The sequence below is a fragment of the Phodopus roborovskii genome, unplaced genomic scaffold (assembly GCF_943737965.1).
Source record: "Phodopus roborovskii unplaced genomic scaffold, PHOROB, whole genome shotgun sequence".
Taxonomy (NCBI): domain Eukaryota; kingdom Metazoa; phylum Chordata; class Mammalia; order Rodentia; family Cricetidae; genus Phodopus; species Phodopus roborovskii.
Window position 1 is genome coordinate 111,537 of NW_026125166.1, and position 22,683 is coordinate 134,219.

Here is a 22,683-nt window from a genome sequence, read left to right on the forward strand (position 1 = left end):
CTCAGAGTTAAGTACCACTGGTCCTGGGAAAGAAAGGCAGCAGGATGAGCACACATACAGAAGGGCAAAGTCAGCAAACCTGCTTAGGCACTCCTCATTTACTTCTAGATTCAAACACGGACAAGAGCCAACTTGATTTCCTGCTTACTGAACCTGAATACAGAAATTCCATGACCTGGAACTTGGTTGTTCACCCATTCTTTCTATCACTCCTCACTCTAATCCCAGGATATTGGAATTATTATTTTCTGCACTTCCCAGATGAAGAAAGTGAAGCTCTTCAAGTAAGAACTGAGGGTCCTTTGGGATCAAGGTTTGATTAAGGCTGGAAGTCTAAGGATTCAAGTTGGTAGAGACAGAAATGGTTTGTAGTGTATTCACTCCCAGCTCTGACCTGTTCATGTTCTCAGAAAGGATTATTTTTGTCTACCCAAATCTGTGCTCTTTGTTTCCATAAGAGGAAACAGTCAATAGAAAGTATTCTAGCAGCAGGGTTCTAGTACTTCCAAGGTACAAACACTTAAGATACAGGCCTATGATTAAGGGGAGTGTACTCCAGAAGCCAGAGGAGCCAATTCAGTAATATGCCACATCAGAATTCTGCCTTACTCTTTTCCTACTGGTTGTCCAGTCATGGAAGAAAGGATGCATGTAGGCAGGGCTGACCAGAGGACTGTCATTAGAGCAGTATTTGGTGGCATCGGTCCCAAAGGGGACAAAGGATCTTTTATAAAAAGATTGTGGCCATAATCAAAGCATAGATAAAATTGGCCCATATTCTCCCCCTTGGTATTATGTTCAGAGCAAGCTCTTTTTGTTTCTGTCAGTCTTACTTCAAATATGGGAGGACTGATGGTGACTATGCCCTTTCTTTGAGCTGCAGTTCACTTTTTAGTATTCTTGAGATAAAGCATTCATGAACCTACTGAAATTGTATTCAGAGTTTTGTCTGTGTGTCCCTTTGTCTGAGAAAGGCCATGATTTTCATCATAGTCTTAGAGGTCAATAACCCTAACCCCAAACTGAGAATATCAAATCATGTATGATTTATTTTTTATTTATTTATTTTTTTGGGGTGGTGGGGGAGAGTTAGTTTGAGAAAGGGTTTCTCTGTGTAGCCCTGACTGTCCTGGAACTCTGTAGACCAGGCTGGCCTTGAACTCAGAGATCTACCTGCCTCTGCCTCCCAAGCACTGGGATTAAAGGCATGTGCTACCAATGCCTGGTTTAGTGTTCAGGCTATAAAACTATATTGAACTTGGAGTCTACCAGGGAAAAGGTCAGAGGTATTGACTGACAAAAATCTATTCTCATTACCCTAAGAGAGATCTGTTCCTGGACCTGAAAGGGAATTATCTCACTGTTTAGAGCATGAGACTCCATGACTCTGACATGTCATTTACTGATTTCATCAACTGCTAAATATTTATTGATTGTCTGGATGTCAGGTCCAGAATAAATAAGAAGGGCATAGTAGTCACCCATATGGACATCACAGCTTTGGTGTGATGGATGGGGGGGGGGTGTTAAAGAAAAAGAAAGCATATTTTTGCAGAGCAACCTGTTTCTCATGATAAAAAAGAGGACCTTAAATGTGTAGCCCAGATTACCCCAACTGGTATATGGTCTCTTCTAGTGGGTTACCCATAACTTCCATTTCCTCTCTGTTCTGTTATTACTTATTACATGAGCCAGCACATGTTCATATGATTTTATCTGAAATGCTGTAAAATCTCCATCTTCTCCAAGTGGAACAGCACAGCCTTCCTCTTCAGATACCCATATGCTACCCCAGAAACACCTATTGTTACACAGAAGTCTACAACTGGACTGGGGATTGTAGAAGTTACAGAGATCTTCTAGGTGTCCATTTAATATATCAATTTTTAGTGAATGAGGACATCAGGCAGACAGCCATTCTGTCCATTCTACTGAGATCCTTTAGGAGGGGCAGCATTATATAATGACTCTGAGGTCATGAGACTGAGTTTAAATTCTTAGTGAATCCTAACTTTCTCATGGTAGTGCTATATATCTTAGTGTTATAGTCAGAGCTTTATAACATAATAAAAGGAACTGGACCCTTCCTTTAAAAAATGAAAAATCAAATTTTGTCTTCTAACCTTCCCTCAATACCTTTTATTTGGCATCTGAAACTATTATATTTTAGATTAAACATGTTACCTCTAAATTTCCTTCAGAGATATGAGATGAAACAGGTTTGTTTGTTTTTTAATGTGTATGTGGGGTGGTGTGTGTGTGTCCCTCTGTGTGTTTCTGTGATATGTGGAGGCTGGAGGTTGATGTTGGTTGTCTACCTCTATAAATCCCCACTTTAGTTTTGAGACAGTTTTACAGTGAACCCAAAGCTTACCATTTCAATTAGAATAAATGTCAGCAAGCCTGTGGCATCTGCCTGTCACCACTCTTCCCGTAGTACAGACATAAAATGCCACTCATGTGAACTCTGAGTTTCCAAATTTAGGTCCTCATGCATTTGCTGGTACCCATGCATTGAACCATCTTCCTAACCATTATCTTTTTTATTGAATAACAACTTCATAGTCAATGTAATACAGGGATTGGACAGAAAGTTTCATGGTTGTGACCATTGTAAGGAGGTTTCTGGAAAACTTTTCCCCTTGTTAAGGCTGGTAAGAGAAACTCCAAAACAGATAAAGCTAAGTTCCTCTCCAAATAAAATACTTGTTGAGCTCATTAATTGGCTCTTAATTGCAGAGCTATTCTAGTCCCATGCTCCTCCCCCTTTTTACCTTTTCTATCCATCCTGAAGGCTGGTCAAGTTCTACCATCTGTTTTCCTAGCTGGGCGCAAACACTGGGTTGATCAGGACCAAGAACAGCCTGAAGACAAGCTCTGATCTGAGAAAAAACTTCATGGTTCCTACTTCTCTTGAGGTTCTTTAAAAAGTAATGCTTTGCTTCAGCCTCACTCACCTTCCTTTTCAAGCCATGGGAAAGAAAAGGAAAAGGTCTTTACTTTCTCTACACTGGTAACTTATATTTTAATTTTCCTTTTCTTTGATAACTACCATGATTTACAAAGGCCTAACTTAATGGTCCATAAGCATAACAATAGCTTCTAGTACTGGTATCTCCATTCTGCAGGTAAGAACTTAGGGGCTGGGGCTGGTAAGATGGCTCAATAGGGAAGAACACTGGCTGCTCCTCCAGAACTCATATTCAACTCCCAACATCCACATGGTAGCTCACAACAGTCTTATAATTCCAGTTCCAAAGGGTTCAACACTCTTCAGGTCTCTGCAGTTACCAGGTAGTACACAGACATACATGCAGGCAAAACATAATACACATAAAATAAAAGCCAATAAATCTTTTAAAAAAGGATTGGTATGCTACTATAGATTCTGGTAGACATAATTTCCATTTTACAAAGGAGAAAACTGAGGTCCAAGGATGTTACACGATTTATTTGTTCAATGTTCACTGCTTGTAAATGATAGATCTTGGTGAAACAATCAACTTCCAGACACCCAAGAAAGAGGTGAATTTTCAATCTTTTAACCCCTCCTCTTTCCAGCCCTATAGCAAGTAGTGGTGATTCAAGATGGTTGAGATTTTTTTTTTTTTAACACCTGAAAAATGGGACAGTAATATTCACCATCACGTTTTGTAGTGAATTAATTAAGTGTGCAGTGATTTTTTTTTGTAAGATTAAAAACAAAACAGCAACAAAAAGCCAGGTAGGAAAGCCTATAGAAGAAAAAAATACAGATCTGGTTTGTCTTGCAGCCTCACAGCTGCACCTGTGTCTCTCCAATCTATTTAGAGTCTCTGAGTGTAGCTTTTGACCAAGCATCAAGTTTGATCCCTGTGAACCTAGCAGCCATTTTCACGGTGATGCTCCTCACACTCACATACAAGTGTGTGTAAAGCCCTGCTTCTCTGGAAAAGCACAAGTATTTCAGCCAGTGTCCTGCTACAGGGAAGTAAATGAGTGGAAGCAACGGTCAGGCTCCTTAGCCTGCTGATACTACAACTGCTTTAGAACAACCTTTTTGAGGAACAAATCCTTTGTTGCTGCCAGATAAGAACTGAAGTTACTTCAAGAAAGAAAAAAATCAAAATATAACTTTTTGGATGTCTTACTTATACTAAATGGGTACTACTTCTATGAAAAAAGAAAAATACTTTCCATAGCACCAGTTTCCTATTCAAGCATCAGTTATGAACATTTTCCTTATCAAGAAATATATTTCTTTAAGATTATGATTCATGATTGAAATGCATATATTTAGAATAGCAAATATTGGATATTTAAAGGATTTCTATCTTTTCACTATTTCCCATATCTTTGTGACATACATCGATGCAGATGAATTATCCTTAATAATTTCCAAAAGAAAATATCAGAAGAGAAACTCCTGGGTCAAAAGATACTATTTGTGTTTTTAAAATAGACTTTAAATTTTAGAAAGACTTTTGATTAATAAAAGAAATTATGCTTCACTTTCCCTATTATCAACATGAAATGTTCAAATCTTGCCATTTTCTGTTGCAGGAAACCACATTTAATGATCTTGATTCCTCGGGCTCCTGGTGACTGTCATAGCTGGTATAGTATGGCTTAGATATTTTGTAAGTCTCCTTCAGTTGGGATCTGCTGAATGTCTTGCTTATGATTACAGGGGTTTGAAAGGAAAATTAAAGTGCAATCAGCATCATGTACTAGCAAAGGTTCAAGTTCAATATAACTTCCCACTGTAAAAGCTGATCATAACCACTGGCTCCAATAGTGATTGTCAAATTTTTCAGGAGGAAATGCCAGGAAAACCTGCTGAGTTATGACACCAATGTTATCATAAAGTGTGAGGGGAACCAACACAAAGAGACAAACATGCCAGGCAGAAAGAGCTTAAGTGAGAAGTTTTAGTAGAAGGGGGAGGGGGAAAAGAAGAGAAAAGAGGTAAAAAGACACAGAGACAGACAGAGAAAACAGAAGAGAAGAGGGAAACAGGAAAAGTCCTGTCTGCCCTACAAGAAAAGCAAGAAAGAGAGTAAGTGGGCTGAGGTCTTTCTTTTAAAGGGGTCCTTTGACCAGAGTACTGCCTGAGTACATTCTGCCCAGTGACAGGGGCAGGCCAGCATAATGCCTGAATCCTTACATTACTTACTCTTTTTCCATTTCACATTGTGCATTATTTGGAAGAAAGTTACTATGAGTAGCCCAAACTTGTTCCTTCTCTCCTTAAAGAGTATTTACATAAATCATCTGAAATCTTTTTTGAACATAAGATTTGTCTCTTCTTCTTCTACTCACCTATTCAGTCACTTATATCAGTGTAGACTCCTGGGCATTAATTTTATACTTGGGGTTATAATCTAAACCTATTTTGTTATTCAGCTTTGGCCTGTGGAGAGCTTTTAGTTAGTTCTTAGCTTCCCTTGATATTTCTTCTCCAATGTGAACTTTTTTGGCTTGCTTTTCAGCTCCTCCAGGTTTTGTCTATGTTCGTCCCACTTCTTAGAACCAGCTATTTCTCCAACATGTCAAAGACATATGTTTCTAAAGGCTCTTGATACATTACTGTTAAAATGTGTGGCAGAAATCATTGTGTTCTAATTTATAATCATTATTTACACAGAGATGAGAATGACCATTTTCCCAACACCCCTGCCACAAATAGGATGTTTTCAAAGTACATGCAGGAAACTGAAGTAGTGTGGAAATAAGTCTCTGTGTGCAAGTATCTGTGAGAGAAAAACACCAGGAGGGCTGTTAAGTTTTCCTTTTTCTGCCACTATATTGGCTGTCTGCAACCTTCCTTCCTTCCCTCAACACTTCCCGACCTCATCCCTATGATTTCCTGTGGTGAGGATTGAAAAGAACCTTCCATACCCTCTACCAGAGCCCATGTAACTCTATGGGAGAAGAAGAAAATAGCCCAAATGTTTGCCTTTCCTGCTTCCTCTATCTTCAGGAAATCACCTGATCCACTTTCCTCATCTTCTCTTGGCATATGAATGGTATGATGAAAACCAAACCTCTTAAAACACACACACACACACACACACACACACACACACACACACACACACACACACTTAGACCTAAAATTTAATAAAATCTGCAGCTTCAAATTTTCTGTTGCCCCAAGCTGCTAGATCTTGTAAGTAACCAAGGGAATGGAGAAAGGATCAATAAATAAATGTGATTGACACTAAATCTCATCTCTATATGGAAAGTTCTCTCTCTCTCTCTCTCTCTCTCTCTCTCTCTCTCTCTCTCTCTCTCTCTGTGTGTGTGTGTGTACACACGCACACACACACGCATGCTCACATTATTTCAATAGTTTTGAGTCTCATGATGATTGTGGGATAAGGTGTGAAAATCTGTAGACCATTGTAAGTTGGAAGAACTCTTTAAAAAACTAATACTACTTCTCCTATGGCTAAGAATTATGAATGCTGATCTAGCAGTCGCTCCCCATCTTAGACTTAAAAGCCATATTAAAAACAAACTAGGTTTCATTACTATGATTAAATATCTGTTGAAATTTCAAGGATTGGGCTTTAACTACAAATGGTTCTGTATTGCATGTTCCAAGAATGACAATCATGTCTTGGTTAAAAAAAAAAAAAAAAAGGTTGTTTATAACCATCTTTCAAACCTACCTTTAGTTCAAAAGGTTATATGACCACCTATGACTACCTTGTTATGCCCACGTTGCAATCATGTCTTTGTTTCAGGAGGTCATTAGGACCAATTGTTAATGCTTATGCTCCTGTAACCCTGCCTATTTTGCCCACTAAATTCTCCATTTGGAACCCCCCTAAGCCTTGTCTTCCTCACATCCAATGCTGAACTCTTAAACTCTGCCTTAGGGAGAGGCAGCCCATGCATATAAATAAAAAGCTTACTTTAATTAATTTGGCTATGATGATTTGGGAAAGCGATCTGTCTCCTCCCATCTTTGTTTGGGGTTAACAAAACATATCTTCTGGTTTTGAGTCATAGCTCTACCATTTAGTAGTAAGGGCTTTTGAATTCTAAGCGTTTACTTGAAAACGTAGGACAAATTAGTAAGTAGCTACTTTAAAGAGTTGCTAAAAGGATTAAACCACACACACACACACACACACACACACACACACACACACACACACACACACACTCGAGTTCTATAATATCTGGCACATTTTAGGTACCTGATATTCTTTGAAGTTATAAATGGATATGTAATGGTCAAAATGACTCCATAAAGTATGAATGTTCTGAGACATCTCCTTAGCAGACCATGGGTCACTTGTGGTGCTAGAGACACTGCCCAGAAATCTCACATGTTGTTAACAGCTTGTTTCTACAGGTAAACAAAAAGCCCATTTTCTTAATTGTCACTGAAATAATGATGTGTATATAATCATTCCAACACCAAGTGTGAATCAAAATGCTATATCATAAACATGATTGCTCTTATTAAAAAAAAAAATAGCCATGTTGGTAAAGGGCAGGCCTGGTTAATGAATGGACTAGCAAAACTGTTATCACTGAGGACTGTCTTAGATACTTTGCTATTGCTGTGATAAAACAGCATGACCAAAGCAACTTATTGAAGAAAGTTTTGGGGGCTTACAATTTTGGAAGATTAAAGTCTATGACCACAAAGGCAAGGAACATGGCCAGCAGGAGACAGGCAAGCACGGCACTGAAGCAGTATCTGAGGACTTATATTTTGATCTATAAGTACTAGAGCTAACTGGGAATGGCATGTACTTTTGAAACTTCAGAGTTCACCTCCAGTGGCATACCTTCTTCAACAAAGTCACACCCATTAATCCTTCCCAAACAGTTCCATCAACTGGGGACCAAGTATTCAAACATGTGAGCCTATGGGGGCCTCTCTCATTCAAACCCTTACACGGACACAGCAGAGGCAAGCTTATGTCTAACATTCCCAACAAAGAAATCTCAAAAACCAATTTATCTCCATAAAGAAAAGATTTATGCTCATGAAGAAAAGTTCTCATCTTGCTTCCCTATTAACCAGCTACATGTTTGGAATCTTCTAGTGTTCTGTAACTTAGCTGCAAGTTGTTCTCAACACAGACTCAAATTTCAAGACCGACTCATTTACCCCTCAACCTTAATGACCTTTGATGGGAGAGAGGTAGGATGTCCTTAACTCTTCCAGGCCATCATGATGTTTAAAGAGTCTTTAAGCCACTGCTAACTGATGGGAGATGTCATTCTGTAAATATGTTTCTCATACTGGTTAATGAATAAAGCACTGTTGGCCAATAGGAAAGCAAGACAGGCAGAACTAGGGGACAAGGAGGAAAGAGGAAGTAGTAAGGGGGAGTCAGCATGGGGAGACCGGAGAGAACAGAGGTCCTGCCCCACTCTCTGGTAAGATGAGACCATGTGGAAATACTTAGATTAATAGAAATGGGTTAATACTTAAGACAGAGCTAGCTGATAAGAAAGTAGTACCTAGCCAACAGCATTATATCTAATACAGGGTCTCTGTGTGTTATTTGGGGCAGGCATGGCGGTGGGCCCAGGCCTGGGGGACCAGACTGGCTGCAGGAAAAACCTTACTCCTTACATATGGCTGTGGGACTGGTGGCAGGGAAAAACTACTCATAACAGCTAACCCTCTCTCATTCTGATGAAATGTCAGCTGAAGCTTGACAGTAGGGGGAGAGCTGCACTGGAACGGTGGTTGTGCTAGTAGTGGAAAAAATGCACGCTAATCTTCAAGACCCCATTCTGGCACACATAAAAGGCCTCTTTTAACAAAGGTTTCCACAGTGGTTAAGAGGATACATGATAAAATTCACTCTAGGAATGGTATGATTATTTGTTAGATACTGAGCCAACATTTTTACACTTGGTTTTACAATGAAGAAAATGAAGAACAGAGTAAGAAAAGTATCATCTCAAGGTCCCAGAGCAAGCACAACTGCAACTACAATCAAGGCCCATCCCTTGTTTTTAACTCTATGGGGGGGGGGCCGCGGCGGGGACGGGACGACGACACTGGGGGGGGTGAGGACGGGGACGACTGGGGGGGGTGAGGACGGGGACGGACGGATGTACTCAATGATGGCTAGGCAATCTATTATAAATATCTCAGCATCTACCCCACTAGTTTCCACCTGATGCCTCAATGCTAAAGATTTTCCAAAGCCCTGGCTGACTTAAAACTCCACTGTGTTTACAACTGCTAGAAAACTTCCTCATGTCATGGAGAATTCCCAATAGCCTTGTCAAAAGGGGGTGGAAGGGCAGCTAGGTTTTTTCCCTTTTCAGTTTTTACAATTACAGTTTGTCTCAACTTTCCTGTTATAACCATGCTTCCAGCAAACAGCCATGCAAAAGACCTGCCACCAAGGCACAAGAGCAGAATTACTCAGGACACTTAGAACAGAGTCCCTTTAGGTCAATTTCAGTTCTGTCCATCCAGGTCAGAAGCACTAGACTGCTTTTTATTCACTTCCACAGTAGTGCTTTTAAGCGTTTGGCTCTTTTTTCTTTCTTCCCTTCTGGAAAATGGAATCTAAATTAAGCTCAGATGGTGTGCCTTGGTCTATCTCGAGGAACTAGTGAAGGCAGTCTAAAAAGCCTACTTTGTCCTTGCAGCCTTCGTGGGGCTTAAGGGCTCTACATAGCTTAAGTACATTGTAAATGCCAGTCTCTCTCACTTGAGCTTCTTGGAGAATGATTGTAGTCTTCATCCACCCAGTGTTCAGTAGCACTTAGCTCACATGTTCCTGGTAGCATACCCCTCATTTAGCTGCTGAGGTGAAAGGTGGAGAAGGTGGACTTTCAAGCCAGAAACCACATCTAACAGAAAATAAGACCTTCCCCTAGTGTTATTGAGCTGTCTGTTTGGCACACCCTTACGGAAGGTGGTACAAGATGCTAGCATTACCTACATAAGAGTATGACCAAGAACCCTGACCAGGTTTATCTCCTCAATTGAGTGCCCTCAACAAAGCTATTTAATCTCACAATCCATTGTTTTAATGATCTGGGGAATAAAGAGTCATCAAATCATTCACTCTTTCAGTCAAAATATTTATTGAGCATCTGCACTATATTAAGCACTGTAACAGGTGCTTATTTATAGCACCAAGAAAGACAGACAAGGTTTGGCTCTCATAGGGTATAATTTCCATAAGCAAACTAATTGTACTGAGCAGAAAGTACTATGAAGAAAATGAAGCAAGATGATAGGTTAAAAAAAATTATGGGTGCTGTGGCAGGGCCATTCGGGAAAGTGAAAACATGAGGATACCCCTTACAACTGAGTTAAGTATTAAATGAATAACGAATAGAAAGTGCTTAACATACTTTCTAAAAATTAGTACTCAGCCACATCCAAATGTTTTTATATCACTTCTATACTTGTCTTTTTCATCTCACAGTAGCTGAACCCCTACTCAGTGCAAATAAATGACCCAGTGATGGAATACAGTAAGAACATCACAGTGTGCAAAAATGAGGGTAATCTGCACACTATGAGAAGAATAACAAAATTAAGTGACTCACTTCTAACAAACAAGAAATGGTTTTATCACTCATCACTGACAGATGGATTAGTACTTTCCAGGAAGACAACAGGATCAGGAGGAAGGCATGCCAGGTGGAGGGAACAGCTTGAATAAACTTGGGAAGATGTGAAACGGTTTAGCGTGGTCAGAGGGCTGTGACAACTCCAGAATAGCCAGAATAAAGCACGGGAGAGTAGGCTGAAAGTGACTCATCAGCAGCTCCAATGCTTCTTTGTATGGGTCATGCCTGAAGTGTCTGCTAAGAAGATGGGGGCTGTAGATGGGCAATAATAGAAGACGAGAAGGGTGTCAGAGCTCCATATGGCGTCTACCACACTGCCAGCACTTCAAAATGTGAACAAGAACAATGTTTAAAATATTCAGGCTGTGTTCTGTGCAACATTCCCTCAAGACAACACAAACAGATGTTTCAGGTTGGGGGGGGGGAGAAAAATACCCAGTGATAACTCAATATAAAGTCTGTGTGGGGAAGGTAGGCGGGCATCAGGCTGCAGAAATATGACTACACTATCACTACAGGTCTGAGACTCAGCATGGAAGAGTGTCAAGAGCTAATGTACTAATGCTGGGGTCTGAAGTGACACTTGCTTCTAAGCAGAACCTGGGGTTTCCTTTTTGCCAATGCCAAACTAACTTGCCTGTTCTAAGGCCTATGCCAGGGACAGTAAGAAAATTCTCTAAACGTGGAAAGGAGAAATTGTGGAAACATAAGTGTTTTCTGCCAATAAGCCAGAGGTCCCTGTGAAACACCTTGCCCAGGATTCTGAGATGTTTTTATATCAGGGGTCCCTTTTCTACTGCCTGATCTCTACTCACATATCTCCCTTCTTGCAGCAGATATGTTTATTATATGTTTCCCAGGCAATGGAAAAGATGGAATAAAAGTTCTCCCCACCTGTATCCTACTTGAATATTCAAGAAGCAGAGTAGATGACAATGGGCATAGACTCAGCAGGATCTGTCCTACCAGGAGGCAGGTTCCTAAGACAGGTTCCTGTAGTCATCTAGAAAGATGACTATACCATTTATTTTCAGCTACTCTTACCAGAGGCTCTTTCTAGATTGTAGTTCAGTGTTATCAGATGAGAGACAACACTAGTTTGGTCATTACTACAAGACCTCAGAACTCATGACAACATCAAACAGGGGGAGAGGGAGGAGTGAGTAGAGACAACACAGGGAACTAACTGAACACGGTAGACTTCCATCTTCTGCATTTCTTCTAGTTTAAACTGAACAAAGCCTATTGCTCTGATCTCAAAGTGTGCTGTATACTGGAGGCAGTAACAAAGATACTGAACATGAGATATCATGTGAGAAACATACAAAGTGTTCATTACATTTAATGAGCCCCAGAGGCCATTAAGTGAAAAATCCCTATAAAAGCTGTTCTTCATTCTGAAGTCCTATACTTAGAACTTTTCTTCTGCTTGAAACTGTAGACTTGAAAGTTGCCCATGGGACTAATAGAACCCAGCTGGGCATAGATGACTTACTGGATTAGCCAGTTATAACCACTGAGATGGTGGGATGAAGGTGGATGGTTAGGGGTTTACTGGAAAGAAAATCCTCATCTTTTAAGGGGAATAGGATCAATGTGTGAGAACAGTGTGCTAAAACATTTAAGTGAGGATCATTAAAGACATATTTGTTCTCCTCTCACTTCTTTCTGAAGCCTGTTCTGTGACATTGAAATATTATAATTCTATCACTTTAGACTCTATGGAGACAGATCTATTTACAAAGCACTTATTCTCTTTTGGCCCTACTAGACAGAAAACAGTGAAAATACCCAAAAGAACACCAGGACAATAATACCCCCAGGAAAGTCTAAGCACCCACCAAGGGTGACCAGTTGACAGTCATCTGTCAATAATCTGAATGATAGGTTTCCCTGCTGTCAAAACTTGCAATCCTGCCTTTCGAACTGAAGAGGACCAGCAACCATGCCTCAGAGAAACAAAGGTCTCAAGTCGATCCTTCCACTTAGTAACTCTCCCTGGCCTCAGTTTTCTTGCTTGTGGTTAGTGAATCCTAGGTTCTTTATGGATGTAAAGCATAAGAAACACTGGTAAATGGCCAATGTTTTCATGAAATGAAGAGGACATTGTCTGCCTACAGTATAGATTTCTACTGTATACTGCTTTGTGCCCTCCATCCTTAAAAAGGATTAGAAGCATTTTGAAGTTCTGACGTTCTGAGCCCCAATCTAACTTGTTTAATATAGAAACAACTATTAACATAGCTACCACTTTCAGATTAATTGTTTTTAAAAACTCTGAGGTTTACAACAACTTTCTCTCATTCAATAATACTATAGTTGAAAAAAAATGAGGTTTTTTTTTTCATAGCTAAAAAACAAACAAGACATAAGAACTGTAGTCAAATCACAGAGGACTGGGTTTAAGAAACAGTCACATTTTCTGTGTGACCAGCTCTCTCCCATTTGGTGCAATCTCTTTAGAGCTGAAGTATGGCTTTGCAGAATCTAGAAACTGTACTATATACATAGATGGGCAGGGGCATTAAACATTTAGAAGGCCAAAGTCCTGTAGGATAAATTGATGCAAAAAGCTTTGCTCTAGTTTACAGTACCTGAAGGTAGATTTGTTAGGACCTCATTAAAGGTAGATTTGTTAGGACCTCATTAAATGGGCAGCTGAACAGAAGCAGGGTTCAGGCTGCTCTTCAGGCTTGCCCAACAGTTTATTTGAGCAGAAAGCAGTGAGATGAGGGAGAATCAGGCTAGTAACAAACTATCCCTGCTCTTACCTATAATGGGTGAGGTGTGAGCCTAATAGGCACACACAAAACACAAGTTCCCTTTGGAGGAGTTTCAGTGTTCCTAAAATTCTAACACACTTGGTCTGGTGGTAAACTGTCCTTGCCTCCTGAAGAACACAGAATGTTCACAGAAACTATAAGCAAGTGCTGCAAGCAGCAGCTTCCTCTGCATCTTCATCTTCATTCCCCTTTACAAAGGCTTTGTAGGCTGAAGAAAGACTAACTCCGCCCACTGCAAAAATAAAATGGGCTTCACATCACTGTCCCTGAGGAACTGTGAGCAGTGTGGCAGACTGCCCAGACCCATGTCTCAAATGTTTCTGTCCTCTTGATGTTTCCTCCTACAGATATAACAGGCAGTGCTACTATTTGAACCCATACATGGAATCAGAGATACTATTTAGTGATTTATTTGCATTTTAGCTAGCCCCTTAAAACCAGGCATTTGATTCTACAAAATTTTGTATAAAATCTCAACTTTTAGCACAAGAAAAGTATTAGTAGTTTTCTAGCATGAAGGGGTGGAAAATCTTTAAGGTTACTGCTTGTGTTTCATCTATGCTTGTAGTTCTGGAATGACAAGCAGGCAAACTAGTTCTTTCTGGTAGTGACAAGAGTCATGTGATACACTGTGTAAGAACAAACCTTGAGAGACCCAGAGAGGAAAAGCACTCCCCATGTAACAAAAAAAGGATACATTGGAAGTTTCATAATGTATTTTTTGACAGATTTTCAGCTATAAAATTCTGGTGAGATATACTATTACTTAAAGATATAAAGAATATTTTTTACTTTCATTAAGCCAATTTATAGAAAAGGTCTTGGCCTTTTTCTTCTCCTCCCTACCCATTCCCCTTTTGGGGGCATGTGTTGTTGGAGGCAAAAGAACATTTTTTCTGAATCCTTAACACATATGTCTTCAGTATATACTGATAAACATACATATATACATGAACACATTCTTAGTTTAGTTTATAATCACTATTCTGTCTTGACTTTACTTTGTAGATAGTAAGTCAGTGATCTTAAACTAAATAGCCAAGTTTTATTGGGGGCATTCCAAGATAGTTACAAGATTTAGCTGTTATAATATAAACAAGTACTATTCCCAAGGATACTGTAAGAGTCTGTGAACTAGGAGACCTCTTACACTTTAATTTCTGCAACTTAGGAATGATAACTCACAATACTGGCTTTTGCAAACTTTTTCCAGGTAATCCTTAACTCCCAAGCCTCAGAAACAGTATATATGATAAACTGTACATACATGTGCATCTCACACAATGCATCGCTGTAGACAGGCTGTCTACAGCATCATGGCTGTAGATATACTATGCAAACGAGGGAGGTCACTTCTTGGATAACAGAGGACTATATTCCCCTCTCAACAAAGGACCCAGAGCTTTTTAGTCCATACTCATTCTTTAATGTATGTTCCCATTATTACCATAAAGATCATTTCACATAACTACTCCCAATCCCCACATATTCTGCTTCTAAGTGGGTTTCTGTGTCACTAGCCACCCTCAACACTAAAGGTTATTTCAATATACAGCTGATGGACAGGGTGATGGCAGGTCCTGAACATAACAGCATCCTTTGCTGGCTAAGATCTTGGAGACTCCCTTTTCTTTTTCTGACAAAATCTGAGCAGCTCAAACATGCATTCACAAAGAAATCTGCTTGCCAATATGCACAGCAAATAATCTTCAATGTGCCCTTCCAGGAAAGATCTAGACTTTCACTTCAGGCACACAATTCATTCTGACCAACCATTCTATCTACTGCATGAATGCAAGAACATATGCGCACATACATACAGGGAGCCTCTCATTTCCTCTGCAGTAATGGGAGCCTGGGCAATACTTTAAGCATTCATTTTCTAACGTAAATTAGAATGGAACATCAGAAACACCAGTGACATCTGCATGGAAACAAAATGTAGTCATTAGAGTTGGTGTTATTACAATGAAAGGAAAATGCATTCATAATGGTAGAACATTTAAAATAATGTGTTACTAGATTCTATGTTCATAAAAACAATAATGAAGAAACAGGATAGGTCACATAAATTAAAAGGAGTAACAGGGGCACAGAGTGGCTTCAAAGGCTATGGACAATGTCAGCAACATGGCACAATAATAGATAAACAGGGATGAAATTTTGATAGTAAAAGGGCAGAAGAGGCTGGAAGAGCATCAGGCTCACACTGACAGAATCTGAATTCTGCCTCTGCTCCATCCTGTGATACTGGGCAAATTACATCAAAACTTGTCTATATCTCTATTACTCATATATATATGAGCTGAATCCTCTCCCACCAGCCCCAGCATAGTAAACACATTTATAGTTAATTGTATCTTTTGTTCTTGTTATTACTAAATAAGTGTATGACACTGATTTCAGCCAAATAAAGTGAAACTAACAAGTCCTTCCTTTCCAACACACAATTTTATAATAAGCAGCAAATGTCTGTCAGATATTAGATACTAACTGACTTGGTAGCTGTTCCCAGCCCATTCCACTCCAGAATATTTGCATCAATGTCCTATACTGCAGTTAGCATTGGCTGTATAATCTTGCTACAATGTGTACTACAAAATAAATAAAAACAAATAAATAAAAAAATCTGCTTTGATGGTAGGTTTATAAAGTATGATCTTGGTTAAGTGTTTACTTCCCTGATTAACAGAGACATGATCCTTTCATCATGTGTGGACAAGGATATATTACCTTAAACTGCAGCCTCTTTTCAGTCATAAGGAATCCTAGGATCTGCTGATGACTCTGTGAGTAAAAGTGCAAGATGCCAATCATGACCACCTAAGTTTGATCTTCAGGACCCACATGGTGTAAAGAAAGAGACAACTCTTGCAAACTGCCTCTGATAAGACCCAAAGCAGTGTTGACATCATGAGCCACTGAATCAAATTCATTTTCCTTTGTATGTATTCTGTGAAACAAAGAAAACTTTATTTCCTTAAACTACTGACACCTGAGTTTTGTGTTGCTCAAAGCTGAACACAATTGTAACTGATATAATGTGGAAGTACTCAGGGGAATCAAAAGGCATATACTTGAGGACAGCTTTTCTTTGCCAAGGTTTTCCTTCCCTTGGTTCCAAATCACTAACTTTTACACACACACACACACACACACACACACACTCAAAACACATGTGCAAGTCTCAGGTTTTATTCTTCAGCTTTTTTTTTTTTTTTTTTTGGAGACAGGGTCTCTCACTGGTCTGGGAGGTCAGCATGTATAAGATATGCTGGATGGTCCATGAGCTCAAGGGAATCTTCAGGTCTCTACTTCTCCAGAGCTGGGGTTAATAATGCACTGCTGCATCTGGCATTTCTACATGGGGCCTGGACATCAAATTTGGGTCTTCCTGAAGGCAAATATTTTATCAACTGAGTCACCTTACTACCCCTATTTATACTGTATTTAACCTAATTTTTAGAACTCCAATTTAATAACGTTGTGTTACAAAGTCACCTGAATTTTAAAAACACTAGAAATAGTTTCTTTATCCTGCCTCTGGATTGAAAAAAAACATAGGTGAAGGATGTCCTGTTGTTTTTGCCATTTTAATAGTTATTCCACTTTTCAGGCTTGACTTCATAGCATCCTTTATTCGTGTTTCCTACATTATATTATTCCATATATTTAACCTACTCTTATTTTTTTTTTCTTTGCTTCTGTGGATTTTCTTTTCTTTTTTTATTTAATTTTATATAACAAAGTCCAATTAAATGAAAACAAACATTTATACACAATATTTGGGAATTTGGGCGTCGTTCTTTCCAAACTACTTCCTGCTGGTAAGGGGCGCTGTCTTGGGAGATTCGAAGAAGATTCAGATATCCTAGCTGTAGTCTGTAGGGCTGTTTTGTCCAGCTGTTTTGAATGTAGGATCAGCTTGTACTCTGTTTCAGGCTAACCTACTCTTATTTACACAAAACAGTTTTATTTTCTTCTTTGCTATTTAAAGATATTTGTTTTCCTTCTTTCTTGGGAATATCGTATTTGGCACCAAAACAGATGTTCAATCATTAAGCAGTTCCCTTCTGAGATATCCAAGTTCCATATTGGTGACCACAGTTCTGGAGGCTTCCTGTTGCATAGAGTCCTGACCATTCCTGCTTCAGCGCACAGCAATTTAGGCTGTACCTAAAGTATCAAGTTCTCTGCCAGAAAACAATGCAAACTTTCATGCCCTCACTCTCTTATAAACCAGCTCATCTCTAAGGACTCATACAGATTGCTTCCTTCTTAAAGAAAGATTATTAGCTTTCCTTCCACACCAAATAATGTAACACAGATTTGCATGCACAATGACACACTGGCCAATGGTGAACCATTATGTATGCAGGTGGCCCCATTATACTGCTTAATGATGACACAGCTGTTTAAAAGTACATTCTATATGTTCACACAATAACAACACATTTCTCAGAATAGCTTTCTGTTGCTGATGTATGCCTGTACTGTAATTCAGATGATATATCACAAACATGCTCCATAGTTATTAGACATATGGCATCAAAAAAGGAAAGAAAAGAGAGGAAAACAAAGGGTTGGAAAGAAAGGAAGGAAGAGGGAGAAAGGAAGAGAAAGGAAAAAAGAAAGAAGAGAGGGAGGGACGAACAGAGGGGGGAGGAAGAAAGGAGGGAGGGAGAGGAAGATAGCTATATGCTACAGGCAGTGAGGTAGGCTTTGGGGGGGGGGCTTTGTGGTGTTGAGGAAAAAGCAAAAGTTCTGGTCCACAAAATCCATGGAAGCTAGACTAGATCCCTTCATCTCACAGAACTTTAGTTTCACAATTTATATGCAAAATTGATTCAGTGGATGAGTATACAATGATACAAAACAGGGATGGCAGTTAGCCAATTATATTCCCCAAGGCTGTAAAAGAAGGAAGCAGTTCAGGAATCCCAGGAAAGTGGTCTAATATTTTCCCTATTTCAACAGACCCCTGGGCAACTGTCTTGATTCTTTAGCAGTGGTTCTCAACCTTCCTAATACCGCGATACCCAACCATAATATTATTTTGTTGCTACTTCATTAGTGTAAATTTGCTACTGTTGTAAATAATAATGTAAATATATGACATGCAGGATATCTGATGTATGACCCCCAAAGGGGTTGAGACCCACAGGTTGAGAACTACTGCTTTAGGAGTTGCTACATCATGAAGTTGAACCCACACGCTAGTTTGTTTGTTTTTTTTTTTTTAAGTATTGAGAACATTCTCAAAACACTGCATATGAGTCTACCCTAAAGAACAGGAGATTTATGTCTTGCTTCTCGCCTGACGTTAACTTATTTTAAATGGCTACTGCATCCCAAAGAAATAAGGGCACAATTCCATTTTACAGAACTTTGGGTGTTGATGCTTCCAGAAACACACAAACCCTTAGGTTTTATCAAACTAGTACATTCAAAGCCACAAGGGCTGCCAGAGAGAATACTTGTCACAGTTGTTTGAAAAAACCAACACCTTATATTCACTTCATTTTGTTGATTCATTTGTTCATCAGTAAGCACTGTGTAAGTACCAAGTCTTTATTTAGTCCTATTGATAAGTGTTACCAAATACTGGGCAGTTATTAAATGATAGTCATTATTACCTAGTCCTGTATGTTATTCATTCTCACTTTATACCATAATCACTATGAATAGCTCCAGTTTACAGACAAGAGATCTGAAGCTGGGTTTACATAAATCTTCTTTCTTTTTTGCAATGTACTGAATTTTTTATTGCTAGCTGCATGATTAAAATTTGTAAATATGACAACACTATCTTCTGTCTTCTATTTAATGAGTATTGAGCTAATCTCTGAGTCTTGAAGACTGGCCTCAAATTTGCAATTTTTTGGCCTCTTCTTTCTCAAGTGCTGTACTTATAGGCATGCTCCACCACACGCAACTTAATTACCCCTTTGTAATGCCAAACTCTATACTGTTAATGACCACTTTCTAGCAAGTAGGTTCCAAACATGCACTTGGTACCTATCAGGGCACTAGATATTTTCTTAAAGTAAAAATAATCAAGGCTAGACGATAACATTTCTTAGTGTGGGAGATATATCTTACTTATTATGTTTCCAGTCTCCTACACATGCCAACAGTATTTTTTGAGTTACTTGATGAGAATATGATTCTTGTCCTAAAAGACAGCAGGATAAAAAGAAGACAAGCTTCTATGAATAACATAACATTTAAAAAAGGACCAAGGCACAAAACTACAGAGGGTCAGTGAGTGCAGAAGGAAGGAGTACAGCCAGAGAAATGGCCATTACTCAGTAGCCAGAGGAGGTTAGAATTAGCCTCAGCATCATACACTCAAAACGATTTCCAGGCATGGCAGGTAGAACAAGTAAATGAACTAACTGGGTGTAGAAAGGCTGTGGTACACTGAAAAGCACACTGGTATATTCGTAACAGCTCAGCTCTAGCTGGCCACTCTCATAGAGAAATACTCACACCTGGATTTTAAATACTGATCCAAAATTTTAAAAGTACTCAAAGCAGACAAAACATTCCTTTATGACAGATTTGACTGATGACTTAACAGTTTGCAGTCTTAAAGTTCAATTACTATTTCATAATCTTTAAAAGATATTTTAATGTGTATGTGTGTATACAAACAGACATGGTATGTCAGGTGTCCTGGAGCTGGAGGTATTGGTTGTCAGCTGACTAATGTTAAGTGCAGGGGACAGAACTATGATCCTCTGCAAGAGTGGCAAGTACAACTCTTAAGCCCCTACTTCATAATCCTTTCATATTCATGGGCCTTTATTTACCCTCAATGGACTTCAGATTCTGAAATTCTTAGCTTTTGTGTTTTTAGTTTTTTTGTTTGTTTTGGAAGAAGACAAGTTTATTTAGCACACTGCAAAAAAGAGCAATGGGTCCGACAGTAACAAGTTTTAATCTTCTAACAAAAGCATTTCAAGTAGGTCATTGGTTTCCCTAAAAGAATTTAACAGCTGGGTATGGTGGTGCACATCTTTAATCTCAGCACTTGGGAGGCAGAAGCAGTTGGATCTCTGAGTTTCAGGCCAGCATAGTCTACAAAGAGTTCCATAACAGCCAGAGCTACATAGAGAAACCCTGTTTCAAAAAAAAACCACACCTCCATCCCTACCTGCCCCCACCCCCCCAAAAAAAGAATTGAATACACTAGAAAAAATTATTTACTCTATCCTAAACAAAGTTGGCATTTATATTAACAAGTATAAACTTGTTAAAGATTAATGTTAAGAATTTTCCACTAAAGCTTCATAGATGACTGAAAATTCACAACAGATTTTATTTCTATCTTGGAATGTGAAAATCAGAATTACTGAAATAAGCAAGTGGGCTCCATGATTTGATAGAGGTATAGTAGGAAACATGGTATTTATACTCTATGAGAACAGTTTCAATAGTAGCCTTTACTAACTGGTGACTGTTCTAGTTTGATTCCTATTGCTATGAATAAAAAACATGACCAAAAGTAACATGTGTATGGTTGTGTGTGCTGGGGAGGGCTCCCACCTTAGACTTCCAGGTCACAGTCCATCATTGTGGGAAGTCAGTGCAGGAACTCAGGCAGGAGCCAAAGCAGAAATCACTGGTGGTTTCTACTGGCTCACACAGCCTCTGGGTTTGGCTCAGCTAAATTTTTTTTTTTTTTTTTTTTTTTTTTTAATATAGTCCAGGCCACCTGCCTAGGAACGTACTACCCACAGTGAGCTAGACCCTCCTGCATTAATTAGCAATCAAGAAAATGCCACACAGATATGCCCACTGGCTAATCTGATGGAGGCAATTATTCAATGGAGGTTCCATTTTCTCAGGTGTGTCAAGTTGACATCCAAGATTAGCCATCACAGTGAATGTCAATGAATTATGCAGTTGCTGAAGTAATTTCACCTATATTACAGGACTTTCCTGCTTAGTAAATGAAATCACGGAGACATGCTACTTCGAAGGGTGCCTGTCACTGAGTCAGGATATTAACTAGTAATATTTCTTTAGTTCTGTTCTGTGCCTACACTCAAAGCTCGAATCCATGGTAATCCTCAGTGCTGCTTTTCTGTGCTGGGGGAGAATTAAGGAAGCAGGTTTGAGGTGGGACCAGTTCTGTCTTTTTACTTCCCCGTGTTTATATTGTTTCTCAATTGCAAATGAAATCTCTGACTGGGGAGGCAGCCTCTTATGATGACAAGTCTTCTCTTTGCTCCTATCCATATTCAAGTAAATATTATCGTCAGTTAAATCACATTTGTGATCTGTGCTCTTTTCCTCTCATCATAACTGAAAGCAGCACCTTGATAACCTGTTTAATATTATTATCATTAAAATAGTTCTGGCTTGTGAATAAAATGAAGACTCCTCTATGATACAAGAACCATGATGATATGGAACACACACTGCCTTCTGTTACATCTTTAGTCAAAGTAGTCCAAGGGGTGGTGACAGCTTGAGTCAGAGCCGGAGAACTAGAAACTTGGTGTGAGTCTTTCAAAACCATGCTTTATTAGGCCAGCAAATATCAGAGTTATTTCTTAGCAGCTTCTGTTGATAGACCCAAAAAGTCAGAAAACAATGTTTCTCTCTAACATAGTTTACTAACAGTTAAATTCTTATACACTGCTTTAGTATTCCCCAAGTCATCTGACTTGATTTATCTTAAATCCTCTTAAGTCTCACAATACCACTGAGGCATGAATCAGTCCTGTTTTATATATTAGGGGATTTAGAATATATTCGAATATATTAGAAACAGGGACTTTTTCCTGTCATTGAAGGAATAAGAGTATAAACTTATTCCTTTTTCCCCTCATAATTCACTTTTTCCCTCATAAACCTGACCTGTAAGAGGCAACAGTAAACAAGAAAATAAAGAAACCATATGCTACATTAATGGTCATTTCTCTGATTATCTGTGAAATGTTGGTGTGCCCACCCCCCAGGAATTTATTCTGGGATGGACACTGGATTCAGACAATTAGGGGCTATTCTGTTATTTAGCTTTTGGAAAACAATATGAATTGGAAGAAAATCTAAACTTTCTCTAAACTGTGAACCTCTGACAGGCTCTGTATCACAGCATAGCAGAATATCATGCAATTTGCTACCCTCTCCCAATGCCCCAAACTATCTCAGGAGAGGCTCTAAATGTACACAACCCTCCTCCCCCATTTAATTACAGTGTCCTAAACTGTCTATGGCCGGTTAATACAGGAATAGTTAACTGAAACACAAATGGTTTTGCTGGGCTTCTCCTTTGAAGACAGTGGTAAGACAATGCTGAATCTAGTATCAACGAATTCCTGTGGAG

At 39.1% G+C, this 22,683-nt stretch overlaps 1 long non-coding RNA gene across 1 annotated transcript in view; it reads right to left on the reverse strand.

The window, feature by feature from the left end:
• LOC127226402 (uncharacterized) overlaps positions 1-22,683 on the reverse strand; it is a 47,619-nt gene that overhangs the window by 994 nt on the left and 23,942 nt on the right. The gene's annotated exons all lie outside the window — the stretch shown is intronic.